The sequence below is a fragment of the Chrysochloris asiatica genome, unplaced genomic scaffold (assembly GCF_000296735.1).
Source record: "Chrysochloris asiatica unplaced genomic scaffold, ChrAsi1.0 scaffold00085, whole genome shotgun sequence".
NCBI lineage: Eukaryota > Metazoa > Chordata > Mammalia > Afrosoricida > Chrysochloridae > Chrysochloris > Chrysochloris asiatica.
In genome coordinates this window covers 7,522,576-7,543,567 of record NW_006408603.1, presented here as the reverse complement: position 1 = coordinate 7,543,567, position 20,992 = coordinate 7,522,576, and positions in this window count along the sequence as shown.

Here is a 20,992-nt window from a genome sequence, read left to right as displayed (position 1 = left end):
TCGTCTCTCATACTTTGGACATATTGTCAGGAGGGACCAGTCACTGGAAAAGGATATCATGTTTGGTAAGGTGGAGTGTCAGAGAAAAAGAGGAAAATCCCCAATGAGACGGATTGGCCAAGTGGCAGCATCGATGGACTCAAGCGTGGCAACAGTAGAGAGGTTGGCCCAGGATCAGACAGTGTTTCGTTCTGCTGTGCATAAGGTCGCTATGGGTGGGTACCAACTCGATGGCACCTAACAACAACAACAAACTGTGAGAAAGCAAATTTCTCTTCGTTAAAGCCATCCATGTGTGATATGTCTGTACATCAGGACTGGATACCTAAGACATCACTTATTTCCTTTTATTTCCTTCATAAAAACTGCTCAGCTCTGTGTCCCAGTCCCCTAAGGTCACTGGTTAGCAAGTAGATAATCCATTGTCTAGTTGATTTTGGCCCATAGTGACCTTATAGGACAGAGAAGTGCCCTATAAGGTGACTGAGGCTGTAAACTTTTATGGCCACAGACCGCCTCATCTTTCTGATGAACCCTGATGGGTTCACATCACAGACCCTTTGATTGGCAGCCAAATGCTTTAGCCACTGTGCCATCGGGGCTCCTAAACTTATGGAAAATATAGACGTTTCTGGAACCTATGGGTGCACAGCATCTTTAGTCCACAAGGGCACATTTTAGGCCATTTTGGGATGATAGACTTTTTCCTGTTCTTCAAATGACTCACATTCCTATATGTAGAACGACCTGATGCTTTGTGCACCCACTGGAGGGGAAGGGGACTGGGTTGTTGCACCAGGGATCCCAGTGAACACCCTACTCATTCCTTGAGTTAAGATCTGAGTTCTGGCTCCAGAAGTGTTTGCGCTCATTATGAACACCCTGACCCCACCACAGCTCCACTTCCTGGAACAGGCAGCAGGGCCAACACAAAGACCTTTTCATCAATAGCTAATGAGTTCATCAATAAAGCATGCCCTGCCCGCTCCTTGTGGACACGGCTCCCTTGTTCTCTTGGCCTTTCTCTTCCTCTCCCGTTCCTCTTGTGACTCCGGTTTGTTGTGGCTTCCCTCTCTTGTTTATTGTTCTGTGGAAGGGGGATTGTAGACTAGAATCCCAGAGGGTAAGGGACCCAGAATGCCTGGCATTCATCTTGTGCCCAGAAAGCACATTCAACAGTCATGGGCTCTGCTTCAGGGCACCCGCCCCCTTCTCTCAGGACTAATACTGGGGTTCTGTGCAGCTGCTGGAAAGGAAGCTGTCTGAAGGAGCGGGAGAAGCTAGGGGAGTGGATTGAAGTACACTTTGCTCTCAGTTCTATTTAGGTAGTTAATATTGATCAGATGAATTATCTTACAGCTGTGAGTGCATTCAGACATCTTTAGTAGATGTGATCCAGCCAGGCCCAGGAGGAAAGGTTTCTCCTGGGTCAAATGAATCAGATGGAACAACATCTATTTATTTGTTTTAAGTCAAACAACAGAATGTCCCATTCTGCCTGGCACTGTACTGGGTGCTGGGATATGGACTGGCGTCTGTCTTAGTTTCCTTGTGCTACTATAACAAAAGGTACCACAAATGTGTGGCTTTAAAGAAAAGGAATTTAGTTTCTCACCATTCTGGAGACTGAAAGTCTAAATGAGGGTCTGTGCTTTGTCAATTCTTTCTGTGATCTCTCTTCTAGTTTCTGGTGTCTACTGGTGATCCTTGGTGGGTTTTTTTTTTTTTTTTTTTTGCTGTGAATAGTGTTTCATGGCATGTCTTCCTCTCTGTGTACATCTCTGAGTCCATTTTGCTCTTTTAATAAGATACCACTCAGAAGGGATGAGGCTGAGGACCTACCTTCCCTTGGAATGATATAATACAGCAAAAGAAAACCTCTATTCCCAAAGGGTCATATTTACAGGTACAGGAGTGTCTTCGTTATCTAGTGCTTCTCTAACAGAAATACTACAAATGGAAGACTTTAGCAAACAGAAATCAATTCACTCACACTTTAAAAAGATAGAAGTATGAATTCAGGGTGCCAGCTCTAGGGGAAGGCTTCTTCTTTCTGCTGACTCGGGGAAAGGTCCTTGTCTCCTTTCCACATCAGTGGGCTGGCATTCCTTGGAGAGCTCCATCTGTTTTGGCATCGATCTTCCCCTGGGTCCTGGAAGTTCTCAGTGCAGGATGGGTCCAGTGGGTGCACTCTGCTCCCACCTCTTCTTTCTTGTTGGTAGGAGGCCCTCAAATCTCTTCTCACATCTCACCCCTTTTATCCTTTGTAAGGCAAAAGGTGTTGCAGGACACATCTCAGGGAAACTTCCCTTACATCAGATCTGGACTGTGATGGGATGAGGGTGTTGCCATTCCACTCTTGTTGTTAAGTGCTGTCGAGTTGGTTCTGACTCACAGCAACCCGGTATAGGGTTTCTAAGGAGTGGCTGGTGAGTTTGAACTGCCGACCTTGTGATTCAAACCTACCTCACATTCCAGTGCTTTATCCCACAATGCCACACGAGGACTCCATCCCCCTTAATCCTTTTTTAACTGATCCGTTTATCCCAACAGATCACATTATGGGAAATGATCACATAATTGCCACATTGCAGCATTACATAACTGCCAAACTAGAGAACCATGACGCAGCCAAGTTGGCACATATTTTGGAGTAACATGATTCAATCCGTGACAAGGAGTTTAACCCCCTCCAGCAAAAAAACAAACCAACTCACTGTCATCCAACTCATAGCGACCTTGTATAGGGTTTCCGAGCTGTAAATCTTTGTTACTGTTGTAAAGTGCCATCGAGTGGATTCCAACTCATAGCAACCCTGCATAGGGTTTCTGTGGAGCAACTGGTGGGTTTGAACTACCCACCTTGTGATTCGCACTCCAACACTGATCCTACATTGCCACACCAGGAGTCCAGGGGAACAGAAAGCTAGTTTTTAGGAGTGGCTGGTAGGTTTGAACTGTTGACCTTGAAGTTAGCAGTCCAGTGCTTATCCTAAAGTGCCACACCAGGAGTTGACAAGAGGTTAGGCCTTCCAAGTTTTATTTTAGGAGGAAACAATTCAATCCACAATATTCCCATTGGTACAGCTAAGTTGTGCTTTGGATGTAACTTTGTAATATTCACTTTTTGAAGTCCTGGTGTTATAATGGTTCAAGTGCTCAATTGATACCCAGAAGGTCAGTGGTTTGAACCCACCATCAGCTCCTAGAAAGAATAGACCTGGCTCCCGGAAAGATTACAGTCTGGAGAATCCTACATGTTAGTCCTACACTGTCATAGACGGTTGCTATGAGTCAGAATCAACTCCATGGCATAAGACACCAATAACGCCCACGTTTAAAAAGTAGTCTTACTTGGATATGATTTATAGGAAGTAAACTACATATTCAAAGTGGATCCTTTAAAGCGTTCTGACATAAATATACACTCATGAAACCATCACAAGGACTTCATTACCTCCAAAGTTTCCTCAACTCTTTCACCTCCCTTCCTTCCCTAGTTCCCAGGTAACCACAGACCTATTCTGTCACTACAGACAGATTCATTGGCATTTTCTAGAATTTTGTATAAAAGGAAACATATGGCATATATTATTTTTTTGTCTGACTTCTTTTACTCAGCAGAATTATTTAAAGATTGATCCATGTTGTATCAACAGTTTATTCTTTTTTATTGTGGTTCAGTACTCCATTATGCAACTATAACATAAATTGTTTATCCATTTATTGATGCCAATAATAAACTTTGCAGTTTTGTGTGCATTGCTAATAAAGCTGCTGTGAACATTAATGTGCAAGTCTTTATATGGAAACACACTTCCATTTCCTTTGGGTAAATGCCCACGAGTTGAATGGCTCCTACCAATTCAAGAGTTAAATGCCAGCACCTGCAAGCCATTTCAGATCGATGACTTCTAGAATCTCTCCTCACAGTGATGCTCTTGGGTTCTGGGGAGAGTATTTTTTTCTGATGGAGAAAGCAGGTAGACTTCACAGGGACCATGGGGAAACAGAAGAGATTGCTGAGTGGGGGTAGGGGTTGCTTTCTATTTAAGTCACCACAGCTAAAGATCATTCATTGTTCCTTAACCTAGCAGGAGACCGTCTTTTACAACCTCAGCCCCTGGGCTTAGCAGCCAGTCATTCATGTGACCTCCTGGCTGCCATCCTGGGCCACAGTTGTAGTTGGAGAAGCTTTCTGGGCACCAAAGGGCTTACTTGGGCCTGGGAGAGCAGCTACCACTGGGCTCCAGATGTTAGGGCAGCTGAGTGGGTGGTGGTGGGCATCAGAAAGCAAGCTCTCCTTGCCCATCGAACCCAGCCTCTTGTCACACTGTGCATGTTACTCCTCTTGGTGCCAAGTGTTCCCTTCTTCTTGCTCTGAGCTCATGCACAGGGGTAGGTCAGCTGGAACCGTTCCACGTTTCATCTGGGTAGTTGAGCTTTACTGGCCTGGCTGGAGGTTCAGTGGTCTTATCCAGAGGGCTCTGAAAAGTGGTCTCCACAAACCTGAATCTTCCTCTGAGAGGGATGGGGAATGGGAGGTTCATGGGCTTCTCAGCAACTCCAGTGATTTATCAATTTCAGATAAATTAAGTCTTGAGTCCTTGATTACATTTTTGTCTATTCACCAACCAGCTATTGAGCACAGAAATTGTTCTAGGTGCTTGGTTTCAGTGGAACACATATGAATGCCCTTTAAGGGGCTTGGGAGTCCCTGGGTGTTATTATTGTTAAGTGCCACTGAGTTGGTTCTGACCCATAGCGACCCTGTCTAGGGTTTCTGAAGAGTGAGTGGTGAGCTTGAACTACCAACCTTGTGGTTCAAACTGACTTTGCAGCCCAGCGCATTAACCCACAGCACTACACCATTTATCCCTGGGTGGTACAAAGGGATAAATACACTTAAATACACTCAGTTACTATGTGAAAGAGCCCTGGTGTGGTGCTGTGGGTTAATGCGCTAGACTGCAAAGTCAGTTTGAACTGCAAGGTTGGTGGTTCAAGCTCACCAGTGGCTCCTTGGAAACCCTCTAGAGTGTCACTATGGGTTGGAACTGACTCGATGGCACTTAACAACAACAACAACAACTATGTGAAAGATTGGAAGATTGCGTCTGTCCAGAGGCACTGAGTGTGTGAAGTTACTATGCGTCTCTCAACCCCTGCAGCGCCTGCTGTCTGCAAGAAAATGGTCACTGCCCCTCTATGCACCTCAGATAAGACTGTTTCTGCTAGACAGCCTGTTAGGCCACCAAAGTGGTCAGGCACTGATGGACATAGCTAAATAATACCCCCACCCCTCAGCTGTGATGCTATAGATAAGCACTTGACCATAAGGTGGTTTTGAACCACAGGTCTGCGGTTCAAATCCACCAGCCACTCCTCAGAAACCCATACAGGGTTGCTATGAGTTGGAACCAACTCAACGGCACTTAACAACAACCCCACAGCTAAACAAACCAGTTACTGCTGAATCACTTCCAACTGATGACAACCACGTGTGTGCCGAGCAGAACTGCGCACTGTAGGGATTTTAATGGCTGATTTAATAGATAATCAGACCTTTCTTCTAAGGTGCCCTGAGTGGACTCAAATCTCTAATCTGTTGGTTATCAACTGATCTTGTTAACCATTGGCCCCACCTAGGGACTCTTACCTAAAAATTGGTGCTGTTAATTGTCATTGCGTCAGTTCTGACTCATCGAGACTCTGTATAGGGTTTAAGAGGAGCAGTTACTGAGTTTGAACTGCTGACCTCACAGTTAGCAGTCCAGTGCTTGTCCTATAGCACCTCACCAGCTAAAACATACCATGTGAGAAATGCTGTGTAAGGAGCTGGACTTCCTATCATTAGAAAACACGAGCCTCTCTTGATTGCTTGAAAATTACAGGAAAAAATCAACTGTTTGTATTTTTCTCTTCCTGATTTTGCTTCTCTTTTCCACTCTCATTGGCACAGGAGCCTGTTATTCTTGTCAAAATAGTCAGTTGTGAAGAAAATGCATATTTATTTGAGCTGTGTGTGCCAAGATCATTGTGGGGACAAAGTGCAGAAAATGGAGCCCGGCTCTGGTCACAAAAATACACTGAACAATAAGAACAGCAACAGCAGCTACCGATTACTGAGCAGTTACTATGTGCCAGTCATAGGGCCTCGTGCTTTGCCTGTATTATCTCATTTCATCTCCACATCAGTAGTTGTTGATCTTGAGTTCATTTCAACATAGCGACCCCATCTGACAGAGTAGAATTGTCCCCATACGGTTGTGTTAATTTTTGGCTACAATCTTTATGGGAGCAGGTCATTTACTTCCAGATGTTGGGTAGGCTCTAACTACCAATCTTTCGGTTAGCAGCTGAGCACTTAATGTTTGCACCACCAGCGTTTCTACAGAAATAATGTTGTTGTGTTAAGTGCCGTTGAGTTGGTTCTGATTCATAGGAGCTTGTGGGTTTGTTGTTATTGTAGTTAAGTGCCTTTGAGTCAGTTCCAACTCGTAGTGACCCTGTATAGGGTTTCCGGGGAACTACTGGTAGGTTTAAATCATGGTTCAAACCAACCTTATGGTCCAGTGCATTATCCTGAAGAGCCAGAAAGTGGGTACTAGTCTCCCAAGCTGAGTCACCAAGAAGGTCTGCCTTCTTATGGTTGTGTAGCTCCTAAGATGGCAGAGCTGGAATGTGAATCCAGACTTACAGTCTTAATCTCTGTGCTAAAGGTGTGTACAACGTGCAAAGCAGCATCTGGCTGTGGCCTGAGAGTGGTGAGGACTAACACAGCTCAAGGAAGTCAGGTGGCATTTGATGAAAAGGAAATATTTCAGATTGAGAAAAAGGGTGCAGCTGGTGAAGGTAGTCTATGGAAAGAAGGACTTTTGAGAACAATGTAACAAAGACCTGAAAAATTTTGAAATGACCTAGAAAGAAAGTTCTCTGGTATAGGGCGTAGGGAGTTCAGGAAGATAAGGTGTGTAAATTAGGTAGTGTTTACATGACTCAAGCTGTGGTATTTTCAATTGCCTCATATGCATGTGAAAATTTGACAGTGGGTAAGGAAGACTATGTTGTTGTTGTTAAGTGCCATCGAGTCGGGTCCGTCCCATAGCGACCCTGTACAGGGTTTCCGAGGGTGTAAATCTTTACGGGAGTAGAAAGCCTCATCTTTCTCCCGCGGAGCGGCTGGTAGTTTCGAACCGCTGACCTTAAGGTTCGCAGCCCGATTCGTAACCACTACGCTACCAGAGCTCCTTAAGGAAGACTATAGAAGAATCTATATATTTGAGTTATGATGTTGGCGAAGAATAGTAAAAGTACCAAGGACTGCAAATAAATCTGTGTTGGAAGAAGTACAGCCAGAATGCTCCTTAGAAGCCAAGATGATGAGACTTTGTTACTCGTTCTTTGGACACGTAGGAATCAAGCTCCAGAGAAGGACATCATGTTTGGTAAAGTAGAAGTCAGTGAAAGTGAGGAAACCTCCCAATGAGATGGATTGACACAGTGGCAGCAACAATGGGTTCAAACATAACAGCAATTGTGAGGATGATGCAGGACTGGACATGTTTCATTCTGTTGTGCGTAAATTCACTGTGAGTCAGAACTGACTTGATGACATCTAACAACAACAACAGCACAGTGTGAAGAGTGCTGGTGTGTGCTGTTCACCACCTGGTAGCTTCCTCATTCAGCTGAACCAGCATCCTACTGGGGAAAGGCATAAGGAGACAAGGTTCTCGACCCCGAACATTCATAATCCAAGCCTGGATGTATCAAGATCGTCATCAATTTCACCCTCAATATTGTCAGCACAACCATTATTTCAAAGGAAAATAGATAAAAGAGAAGCCTGTACTACTTGAATTATGAGTGGGGGCTCTGAGCCTGCCTGCTGGACCCCTTTTCCTTGCTCTTTGGGACCTCTCCAGTTCTCTTTAACACCCACTGGTTAAATCCATTACTATTTGCAACATTTCCCAGTTGAATTGGTCACCCCAGTTGTTCTGGCTGTCCCCACACAACCAGATTTGTTCTCCAGCCCCCTTCTCTCCAGCATGCAGGCATATGACAAAGTCCAATTTGGTCCTTTCCTGAGAACCTAATCTCTTTGCTCTCTACTCTAACCTCTAGATCTTTTACCACAACCCAAGTGGGGACACAGTTAGGGGCCTGGGGCCTCTATCTGACCAATTAGACACTGAGCCATGAAAAATGAACTCCCCTATCAGATCTTTAGGCCTATCAAGCTTCAGTCTGAGCTTGCCCTTCTGACCCAAACTCTTGCCCTCCAGTTTCTGGGGCAAAAGCATGACCAGGGCTATGCACATCCCCAGGGGAGCTTCCATCACCCCAATTATTTATACTGAGACTAGATCAGACAGAGAGCAAGAGAGAGAGAGCGAGAGAGAGAGTGAGCGAGAGAGAGAGAGAGAGAGAGAGAGAGAGAGAGAGAGAGAGAGAGAGCCAGAAGGCAGCGGGGGAAGTGAGTCAAAGGATAGAGGTACATAAGAACTCTTTGCTGTGAGGTCAGGGAACAAACTACATCATGTCCAAATGGCTAAGGGTCACATTTCTATTTCCATTGCTCCAGACCAGAGCCAACCCGCTCTATCTCACAGCACCTGAAGACATTAGTGATGCAAGCAGTTTCTCTTCATCTCTGCTCATGTTTGTTGATCACATAATGTGTGCTTGGCACTGAGCATGGGTGTTGGAGACAGAGAGATATGGGAGGGGAAAGTAAGGAAACTATACATTTCCAACTGGAAAATGGGAGTACCAAGAGCCACCTCATAGGATGCTGAGAGCACTGGATGAATATTCTATGGATGTATAAGAGCCTAGCACCAAGCCTGCTGCCCAGTAGCTTTTCAACAATGCTAGTTTTGGAGCTTTTAGATAAATGGGAAAATCATAGAGGCCTTTGCTTCAGGCTTACAGAGGAGGGAATTACTTGAGTACAGTAGAGGAGGGTGATATGAGAAGGAAGGAAGAAAGATTTCCTCTTAGGAATATAGCTTGTGCTGAGTCTTTTAGGATAAATGGCATCTCCAAGAGCAGAAATGAGGTTCTTTTGTAGAGTGGGTGAAGAGATGTGGACAAACGCATTTTGGGCAGTTGAAGTATCCTGTGCCAAGGCTTGGTTGTCTTGAAGGCCTGGTTCATCTGGCAAACCCCAAGCTCAGGAGAGTCCTACCTGTATGACACCAGGGTCCCTTTGACACAGCATTGTATAGTGGTGATCTGCTCTGAACCCAGACAGACAGACCTAGGTTCAAATCCTAGCAGTGTGACCTTGAGCCCATTTCTTAGCCTAAGTCCTCACCTGTAAAAAGTGAATTTGATGTGATGTGAGGGTTAAATGAACCAAGGTGAACACAGGATGGCCTATGGAAGTTTGTTCCCAACTCTTCTGGAAGCACAGAATCTAAAATTTGGTATTGTAGAATTGGAATGGTACCTGGATTGGTCTGCTCCAGCCTCCTTTAACATAGGAAGTTCCTCTACAACATCACTGCCAGCTGACCCCACAGCCCCTGGGCTTGTGTGAAGGTCACTGGATCCATGTCCTTAACTGCAACCATGTATTGTGTCTCACTCTGTGTCCTAGGGGGAGAGACAGGAAGAGGAGAAGGGAGATTAGAAATAGTAAGAAGTGGTTCAGAGACGTAAAGTCTTAGATTTAGAAGACACCTTAGAAATCACTGATCTGAAGTTCTGGATTGCACAGGTGTGGAGAATGCTGTGACTTGCCCAGGCAGTTACTGGCAGGGCTCCTGATTTTCCTTGGCATAGCTGTTCTGCAGTAGCCCTTGGCTGAGCTATTTCCAGCCTAGTGACATCATAGAGTAATCTACCAATCCCTGCAAGTTCTGCTCCTGGGATCTAAGACTTGGTCCTTCTAGGGTCCTCTACTGAGTGTCAATCCTATCACCTTTACTTATCTGGAATCCTGAAGGTGTGGGATGACCCAGACATGATTAGGGCAGCAGGGACTGAAGGGGCAGACTACAGTAGGGGAGCTAGTAACTACTGTGGGATAGACCAGTGGTAGTTTAGCAAGGACATCATGCTGAGGAACATGAAGGCTGTGCAACTCTAGCTAAGCATTACTAGCGACCTCACAATATCCTGATAGGTGGAACCCCATCTGGACAGCCTGGCAGAAGTCAGCATCAGGTGTCTCTTCTATGCCCATCCTGATGTTAGTAGGGATGAGTGTAAGAACTAGCAAGAGCAAAGCAGAGCTCCAAGGTGGATGTGGGCTCAGGACCTAGGAGGCTGCAGTAGGGTCAGGTATTCCAGCTATGTGGGGAGGAAGCAGAAGCTGGAACTATGCAGGTCAGGGAAGACAGGAACAGGAGGGGCCGAGCTTCCTGATCCCAGCCCCTGGATCTCAAATTGCCCCATTCAGGCTAGCAGGGCCTTGTGGCATAGAGATGATACTCACAGGGGTATTAGTTGAGGGGTTCGACCTTGCAGGTTTAGAGGGCGTCCTGGACTAGCTTAGCTCTCCTGATTGCTGGGTATCTTTGGCCAATCCCTTTAAGTCTCCCTGAGCCTTGATTTTTTTTTTTAAGAAAACAAATCTTAAGATAGTAACCCCTGTTCTGTTTGCCAGAAGGACCCTGGATAGCACAAAGCAGTTTGTGATTGTCCACTATCCTAAAAGTTGGAGGTTCAAACCTACTCCAGCAGCTACATGGAAGAAAAACCTGGCCAAGTCCTTCTAAGGATCATAGCCAAGAAAACCCAATGGAGCACACTTCTACTCTGTAAAACATGGGGTCACCATTAGTTGGGGGGTGATGGCAGCTAGTAACATGTTCACTGCACTGGTTCTTTGTGGGATATAATGATTGATGAGTTGCTTCAGGTCTTAGCACAAGACACTTCTGTCTGTGAGTCCTCTGGCATGAGAACTTGATGTTTCAGGTTCCTCTGTGTCCCCCACAGTGTTCAGGATAGGGCTGTGCCCCACTGTGCAGACAGAGGGCTAGGATGACCATAGCTGAGGCCAGCCTGCAGGGTCCTGGCAGCTGATGAGGTTGCTGTGGATGGAACAGCCTGGTGATGGATGACGTGGCCAGCCTCTGCCCATCTGGCAGCCCAAGTCATTTGCATAAAAACAAAGACAGTTACAGCAGCATGAAATATTGATGCCCTGAGAATTTCCAGAGTGGTGTAGGTCTCATCCAGTGAAGACCTGCTCCTCACCCCATGGTAATGGTGCCTCCTGCCTGTGGAAGTTGGTTCCAAGGGGCTGCAGGGGTAGAGAGTTGATCCTGGGAACCCTTGTGGAGATGCAGTAGTCTTGGGTTTCAGGTGATACTAACTGTAATCTAATTGGGTTGGAAAAAACCACATTGGATCAAGTTCTGACTGGCTCATCTTCTAGCCTAAGGAAGACAGATGGGAGCTTAAGATGGGAGCTTAGTCCCCTCAGCAGGCCCAGACCTTTCTCCTTGACCTCCACCAAACTCCTTCTTGTCTTTAGTCCCCTCAGCAGGCTCAGACCTTTCTCCTTGACCTCCACCAAACTCCTTCTTGTCTCTCCACCCACCCTCCCCCAGGTCAACTGGCAACCTTCCAAGAGTGACAGGGTTGGTATGGGTGAGGTGAGGAGGTGAAGGGATTAGTGAGAGGTGAGGGGGGGGGGGGTGTCAAGAGGCACAGGTCCTGAGGGAGCTCTATGCTGGGGAGGAATTGTGCTTGTGTGTGAAGGTACAGTTCCCACCAATGTCAATGTCTTAGAGGAAATGAAAGATGCCCACACAGGACAACTCAGCTCCTGTGGGATTCTCAGATCCCTCTTCTAACTATGAAGCATCAGATAAGGTTAGAGGTTCAAGAGCCCCCTCAGTGGGAAGGGGAGTCTGCTATAGACAGTGGTACAGCATTTTGGGTCTCTGACAGTGCAATGATTAAAGTGCTCAGTTGCCAACTGAAATGTCAATGGCTACAAGGAGAAAAGATCTGCTCTTGTAAAAATAAACACAAACAAACAAACAACAAAAGCAAACTTAACCCATTGCTCTGGAGTAGATTCCGATGCATAGTTACCCTATAGGGTTTTTAGAGAAGCAGACTGCCACATCTTTTTCCTACAGAGCACATGGTGGGTTTGAACCACCAATCTTTGGATTAGCAGCCAAGAGTTTAACCACTGTGCAACAAGCATTCCAGTTCGTAAAGATTATGACCTAGGAAACCCTGTGGGGCAGTTCTACTCTGTCCTGTAGGCTCATTATGAGTCAGAACAACAACCACCGTCAACTCAGAGGAGGGGTAAGACTGTTCTTCTAGTTTGGCTTCTCCTAGGAGGTGGGGTTGATGACATAAAATCCAAGCTCCCGCCTCAGCCCTGTCTCTGCAGGTGTTCCTTTCTGGTCCAGACTCCTATATCTCCATCTGCCAAAAGAGTGTGAACATTCAGTTTCAGCCAGATTCCTACTGCCAGAGCAGGCCAGCCCTAATAGGTCTCTCTGTGTGAATTCCTCCAGGACAGGGGCCAAGGCTTAGTCATCTTTGTATCCTCAGCCTCTGGCATACAGGAAGTACCTGGAAAATATTTGGTGAAATTAACAGGATTTTAGAGTGTTGGGTGAGGTCAGGGCCCAAGGTAACCCAATGGGATGAGGGGAGCATTGACAGGCCAATAGGCAAAAACTATTGGCTCCTGATGGAGAAGTTTGGCAGGGCCACTCTCCTCACACCCTCGAACCACTGAACTTTTCCTTCTGGTCCAGGCTCCACCTTTCCATCAGAAACACTGCAGGCTGTTTCAGTACTGTTGTTGTTTGTTTTTAAATGCATTTTCCCCCTATTTGAAAAGAAATACACATCCACAAAAGAAAAATTGTGAAAAATACAAGAGTATGAAGAAAACAACTACAGTGTTCTTCACAAGTTGAATCACTTCTTAACAAACATTCTTATTTAAAATTTGGCTGAGGTGACTGGGATTGGAGTTGGAGAAGGACTCCCTGCACCCGTTCTGTAAATAAGTGATGCCAACCTCCTGCCTACTTGCCCATCCCTTGGCTCACAGAGCCAACCCTGCATGCATAGAAGGCTTAGGGTAGATACTGTTTTAAGAGTAGAACAACTCCTAAGGTTGCAAGATCTGGGTGGGCTGCTCAGGTCTTTGGGAATGGACTTGATGACCTCAGGTAAGTTGGGGTCATTCTCCTTATTTTGTTTGGTGACTGCCCCTGCCCCCTGCCCCTGATCAAATGATTCAAACTCACGTATAGGGGAGAAAGACGTGCTGTATATAGGCTGCTCTGCTCTGAGGGAAAGACTGTTAGTGTAGGGCCTTGCCTGAGACCAGAAATTGAACAATCACATTTTCATTGTTTACCATGTGCAGATATGGTGCATTGATGGACTCAAGCGTGGCAACAGTAGTGAGGTTGGCCCAGGATTGGGCAGTGTTTCATTCTGCTGTGCGTAAGGTCGCTATGGGTCGGTACCGACTCGATGGCAACTAACAACAACAGCAACATTTTATAAGTATTAACATATTTAATCCCTTATAACAACCCTTCATTCATTTTTTTTCACTTATTTAACAATTTGTTTTAAGCATTTGCAATTATCTTAAGAAACTTGGGATCATCTTTGGCTCCTCTCCCTGCCCCATTCTTTATTCCAATTAATCACTCATTCCTTTAATTTCTACCTTTTCAGCATCTCTCCCCTCTGTTCCTCCCTCTTCATCTGCCTTGCCACTGACCCTTTGAAGTGACCTCCTACTGCTTTCTTTGCATCTAGTCTTTCCCCTTTTAATCTTTTCTCCACACAGAATTCTGAGCTGTTGTTCCAGCATGCAGATCAGATTTGTCACTCCCCACCTCAGAACTCTTCAATAACTCACCATCTGTTACAGTGCAAAATTGAAACTCCTCTCAGGGTGTATGTGGATTCTTGCCACCAAATATTGGTTCTCACTTCTTCCTCAATAATGTAATTTTTTTGGCACGGCATGAGGTTGCAAGAACAAAGATCACATTTCCCAGCCTCCTTTGTAGCTGGGTGTGGTCATGTGACTAAAAAGGGATGTAAGTGGGGTGTTATGTGGCAGTTCCTGGGGGCCCAGTTTTAAGAGTCATTCCACATGCACTCTTTGCTGTCTTTTTTCAATCCTTTTCTTCTCTCTCTGCTGCCTGGAATGAGATGTCCCTGGAAACCCTATGAAACACATGGGGTCATTATGAGTTAGAATAGACTTGATGGCAACTGGTTTGCTTTTGACCATTTAACCTAAAGGTTGACAGTTTGGATGCACCGAGTAGTATGAGGCCAAGGTTAGGCACAATGAGGCAACAGGATAGAAAGAGTCTGGCTCCCTGACAATGCATTTTAAACCAGCTTTGGATCATATATCTGGTTCTTTATTTGTGAGAGAAATAAATATCTGTTTTGTTTATGCTATTTGTACTGATAGATTGATTGCTTCATTGATTGATGTCACTTGTAGTCAAGCCTAATCCAATTAATGCAAGGCACAAAATCAATCTGCCTCATCTCTGTCCCTAGCCTTTCAGCATGGCTCCTTCAACACTGCTGGGAAACATATCTACCTTTCCCTCAGTGTGCTGCCCGGGCTGCCTCCAATGTCTGGAGTGTTTCCCCAATCCCACTCTCCTGGCAAACTCTCATTTAGTTTTCCAGTTCCAGTTACAGCATCATCTTCTTTTTGAAGCTTTTTCCTAGTCACATAGGTTCCTCAGCCCTCCTTCCCTGTGCTTCTACAGAAGTAGGTACCTTCATCTTCCTGTGTATGGCAATGACCATGCTGTGATTTCTTGTGTCCTCTTCTCCTCATATAGCCAAGGACAGTATCAAACTCCTCTTTGTGTTATCTCTGATGAGCACAATGTCTGGCAAACAGTAAGCATCTGATAAATGCTTGTTGAAGACTGGGTTCAGGAATGGCCTGAACAGAGTTGGTGAGCTTTTCAGAGAAGCACAAATCCTTACCACCCGAAAACTCTTCTCCTTGAGTTTGTATTATGGTCATACAGCAAGAGAATGGGCTAGAAGGAAGCACCCAAAGTGTACCTCAAGAGGTCAAATTGTCCACATTCCCCAATTCTTAGGGTAATTTCAACACTCTCAGGCTATTCTGGACCACTTCTTCCATAGTACGTAGGCCAAGGCCCCTCCAGCTCTGGCTAATCTGAGAAAAAAGCAGCAGAAAGAGAGGTGGGCACTGAAAATTCTACAGCTGCAGGACATCTTCTGGATGGTGATTGAGGCAGGGAGGGTGCTGTTCATTGCAGACTGGGTTATATGAGTGCTCGCTGCTGCTAACAGCAGGAAAGGGACAGGCAGAAGTGGGGGTAGCATGGGACAAGGACCTGAAGAGTCAGTCAGAGGCTGATGACTCAGAACTGGAGCAGGCAGGGAATCTGGGATCTGATGTAGGAACAGGAGGGTCAATCAGTGTGTCTGAGAGGCACAGAGGGAACCGGATTCTGTGTCAAGGCTCTGCTACCAGGGTAGGAGGAAAGAGAGCAGTAGCACCGCAAGAGCATGAATCTGGGGGCAGGTGAATTTGATCCTTTTTCATCAAAATTCCCCAGAGTATCAGCTTCCTCATTTGTGAAATATGGAAACCTATGAGCTCTGGTAGCGTAGTGGTTATGAATCAGGCTGTGAACCGCAAGGTTAGCAGTTTGAAATTACCAGCTGTTCCGTGGGAAGAAGATGAGGTTTCTGCTCCTGTAAAGATTTACAGCCTCAGAAACCCTGTACAGGGTTGCTATGAGTCGGAACTGACTCCACGGCACATAACCACCACCACCACACCAAGTCCTAACTTAGGATCTCCTGTGACAAACAAATGAGACAATATATGGGAAAATGCTTTTCAAAGTATGAAGTGTCATTGCTGTTAAGTGCTGTTGAGTCAGTTTCAACTCACAGTGACCCTGGAGAGGGTTTCCGAAGTAGTTTTGAACTACCAGCCTTGTGGTTATCCTACAATGCCGCATCATAACATTTGTGGTTGTTGTTATTGTAGAAGACACATGGGGGAACAACAGCAAGGCACCTAAGACATATTGTGTCATTGGCTTTGTCTTTAACTCTCTCTCTATCCATGCCCTTTGTCCAGTGACTTTGTAGTTCCTTCTGGCCCTTGACTTGGGTTCAATATTGGGAGGTGGAAGTGTGCCAGTTCACATGGGCTCAGTAGAATGGATTGGAAGTGTACCAGTTCCAAGCCTAGGCCTCAAAAGACTTATGGTTTCTGCTTGGTTTCATGTAGCTGGAACTGCCATGAAAAGAATGTACCTTAAGTACCTTACTAGTCCAAGGAAGCTAGAAGACAGGAAGACCAGAGGTGATTCAGCTGAGCTTAGCTTAGATCATCTGACTCCCAGCAGACCCTCAGGCACTTGAGTAGTCCTGGACAGGATCAGTTGACCACAGATGCATGTGAAATCGTCAATGATTGCTGTCTTAAACCACTGAGTTTGGGGTGGTCTGTTATGCTGCAATATCGAACTGGTACAATGCCCCTTCTCTATTTCCCTTCCAAGAAGGTAATAGTCGAATGACATGACCAACATATGATGGATCAGAGAGGAGACACAAAATCAACTTAAATGCCTATGAAGTAAAAAAGACTTGATGATAATTGAATGGAGGGTTTGTGTACACACACAAAATGTATAAATCAGAAGAAAAGTCAGTCAGACTCTGAAACAGAAGAAAGGATAATCAGTCAGCTGAAGGTGGAAGAGCCCATCTGACCCCTGCCTGGGTGGTACAAGGCTGCCATTTGTGAGGAGGAGCCAGTCTATTGACAGGAGAACTCCAACTGTGGAGATGGATGTGGCAGGTGAATCCGATGCCACTAAACAATAAAACCATTTAACTAACTCATCTTGACCCAAAGTTTCTATAATTTGGCTTCCATGAAGAGACTATGGTTAGCCTGAGTGGTTTCCAATTAGTTTCTCATTGTGACTGACTTGACATTATGGTCTTGTTGTTGTTGTTGTTAAGTACCGTTGAGTTGATTCTGACCCATAGTGATCCTGTATACGGTTTCTAAGGAGCAGCTGGTGAGCTTGAACCGCCGATCTTGCAGTTCAAATGGCTTTGCAGTCTGGTGCATTAACCCACAGCACCACACCAGTGGGTCTTTATGTGGACTTTGGCATCCTGGTGTGGTGGTGTGAGATAATGCACTGGACCACAAGGTCGGTGGTTCAAATTTACCAGCCGCTCCTCAGAAACCCTATACATGGTCGCTATGTGTCGGAACCGACTCCATGACACTTAACAACAACAACAATATGAACTTTGTTAATGTTCATTAGTATCCCCAAATGTGATTAAATTGGGCTCCTGATAGTTTCAGTTTATTAGTACACAAATATGAGGCTAGGCTTTGGTGGCAAACTCTTAAGAGTAAAAGCTCTCTTCTGATTGTGGGAATTAATTTTTTTCTTCAATTATAATCCTGTTTATTACGTTTGGATGACTTTTCTTTTTTATTTTTACTACTTCCTGAAGTCAGTAGGGACTTTTCAACTTCCTTAAGCTCCCCTAGCATTTTGAAATAGCCAATCAAGTAAGGACAAGAATGCACACCCTAGCAATCTGAATTAGCCAACCGGGTAAAGACACGACTGTGCGGTCGAAGCCCTAGCCAATGGGGTGAGACACAGCCTTAGATTTACATCAGGGCTAAAACCCGAGTAGACTGCCCACCCAGTGTGCTTGCTAGCCAGACTTTGTGCTACCGTGCACCCTTCTGCAGAAATAAAAGTTACTGTGCCAAGATTCTTTTGTTTTACTGTGCCCTTGTTGCAATATCTAGCCACATTTCTAACATGATGTCCAGTCAGTTGGCCTCATGTGGCCTCTGCATTACTATCCACCTTTCTTCCCATGTCTACAACTAAGGTTGTTGTTTTTTCAGGCATCTGTAAGTCTTGGATTAGTGACTGTTACTGGTTTGTAGGAAGGGTTTTGGAGTGGGAGACCATGACCTTGATTTACAGTTATGCAGATCACTACCTAACAGGATCTTTTCAGTCCCTAGGAACTACATTAGAAAGACAATCTTACAGTGTTGGTTGAGAAACTGTCCTTCCAGACTATCTAGTCCAATCTTCTCACTTTACAGAACACTGAGACTCAGAGAATTTAGACCTTGTCCAGAGCCATACAGCCCCCTGAATACTCCACAAATTTGTTCTCAATGTAGTGTGGCTGATTTCGCAGAGATCACTGGATCTATAACCCAGTTCATCCCTGAGGGCAGGAGTCAAGTCTCTGCTTAACACCAAGAACTTGGTAATAGTTTTCTCTTTGGGTATATCAACATAGTCTTATGACTAACTGAAACTTGGCGTCAGGGATGGTTGCTAAACCCTGTTTCTTAGTCCTAACTTTGGCTGGCTGGGGTTTTCCTTCTGCCATCAATTCTCTCAAGCTGTGATGTTGGCAGGAGCAATCTACTTACTTGTGCTTCATTACCTGTACTTTCTTTCCGACTAGTCTCTCTCTCAGAAGGTAACAAGAAAACCTTTCCTGATTAAGGAGATGTGGAGATTTCTCTTTCCTTTGTGCTTCCTACTTCTCACCGACCCCCAAATATGCTTACTCTTGACACTAATGTTGATAGAGCCCTACTAGCTCATGCATACTCTTTATGGAGGAGCAAAGGAATAATCTCAATGCAACCAGAAGGTGCAGACAAAGGGTACAGGACTGGGACTTAACTGACCTTGAGTCTGACTCTGATACTGTAACTTGGAATATTGAGTGGGTCATTTGATTTCTTTGGGATTCAGATTCTTCATCTATAAAATGAAAATATTGTGCTACTTGATTGCCTATAACACCAATATTCCGTGATTTCATTTTGAACTCATAACTTCTTGACTGCAGATCTGGGACATGGATTACTCCCTTATTACATGGGCTCTGTCCTTGGTGCGGAGAACTTGTGTGTTTGTCATTGGCCACCAGTCAGAGTTAGGAAAAAAGACCAGCCTCACAGAATAGTATTGTCATTAAAATTATTAAGAATATCTAGAATCTGGGCACTGAAACATTGCTTCATAAATAGGCCGTAGACATGGAGTTTGAAGATTTTTTCATAGACAATCTTATAGACTATTTTTTAAAATGTTTTATTGTGAATTGAGTGGAGGTTTACAGGTTTACATCAGTTTTACATTCAGTAAGTCATAAATCATATACTTTGTTCATCTCAATGATTGCAATCCCCTCCACGTAACAACAGTTATGCCGCTTCCTTCCAGTGGTTCTTATTTTCTTTCCATCCTTCTCAACTTGGTCCTTAGGTAAATGTTGCTCTTTTGATCTTGAATGGTGGACCATTGCATGGTGAGCATACCATACTAGTGTTGTCCCCCTGCCCTGTTTACCTATCCATGGATTGCCTGAAAATTGGGCTACAGGTGGTACATTCCATTCCAAACCTGAAGGGTGACCAAAGTCCATTGTCTTGGTTTCTCCAGTCTCTTTCTGACCAGTAAGCCTATATATATATATATATATATATATATATATATTATTGAGTTTGGTTCCGTATTTTCTCCCACTCTATCCAGGATCTTATAATGTGATCTTTCAGATCAGCTGGTAGTGGTAGCTGAGCACCATGAAGTTCTTCTGGTCTCAGAGACTGATGTTCATATGTTCCATTGAAAACATCTTCAATTTTCATCACTCTTCTTTCTTCTGCACTTGGAAAAACCAATAGTTTCACCTTAGACGGATGCTCATGAGCGTTTAAGATTCCATTCGCTTATCCACCTAAGTAGAATGATGTAGAACATTGTCTTTGTGGACTATGTTATGCCAATCGACAATGGTGTCCTTTGAGACTTTGGTCCTGAGCCCCAGATCAAGCAACTTGAGAAGTTTTCATCATTTTGACACCTGTATTCTCCACCACATTTATAAGCATGTTTGTAGCAAAGGTAAATACTCATGTACAAATATCCTTTGTCAAACTTTTATGTATATGTGGTATACTTCCATGGTCCTGCTCATACCCATCCAAAATGTATATATGCATCTACCCACAGAACACTCTTATTGTAGTATATTATGTATGTAACAATATTTACCTGTATCCCCTTTAACCCTTGAATTCCTCCCTGTGTCTTTACCTGTATTCAACTTTCTTATGTCAACCTCCCTTTTCTTTATATTGTCCTCCCCATCACCTGGTGTGGCACCATAGGATAAGCACTGGACCTCAAGGTTGGTTTAAACCTCAGTGTTGGTGGTTCAAACTCAACAGCGGCTCCTCAGAAACCCTATACAGGACCTGACTCAATGGTACTTAACAACAACAACCCTCTAGCCAATGAATTGTTCTCCCTTGCCTCCCATCCCACGTAACCATCAAAGAATGTTTCTTTTAGCATGAAAACTCTTTCTTCAGCTTTTATAAAAATGGTCTCATACAATATTTGTTCTTTTGTGACTGACTAATTTCATTCATCATAATGTCCTCCAGGTTTATCCATGCTAGGAAGTGTTTCTCAGATTCATCATTATTCTTCAGTGCTGTGTAGTATGCTATTGTGTATATGTACCAAAGTTTGTCCATCCATTCTTCTATTGAGGGGCATTTAAGCTATCTTCTTTTTGCTATTGTGAATTGTTGTTGTTGTTAGGTGTTATCAGGTTGGTACCGACCCATAGCGACCCTATGCACAGCAGAACGAAACACTGCCTGATCCTGGGCCAACCTCACTAATGTTGTCACGCTTGAGTCCATCAATGCTGCCACTTAGCCAATCCATCTTGTTGAGGGTCTCCCTCTTTTTCTCTGACACTCCACCTTACCAAACATGATATACTTCCCCAGTGACTGGTCCCTCTTGACAATATGTCCAAAGTATGAAAGACAAAGTTTGGCCATCTTGGCCTCCAAGGAGCACTCTGGCTGCACTTCTTCCAAAACGGATCTATTGGTTCTTTTGGC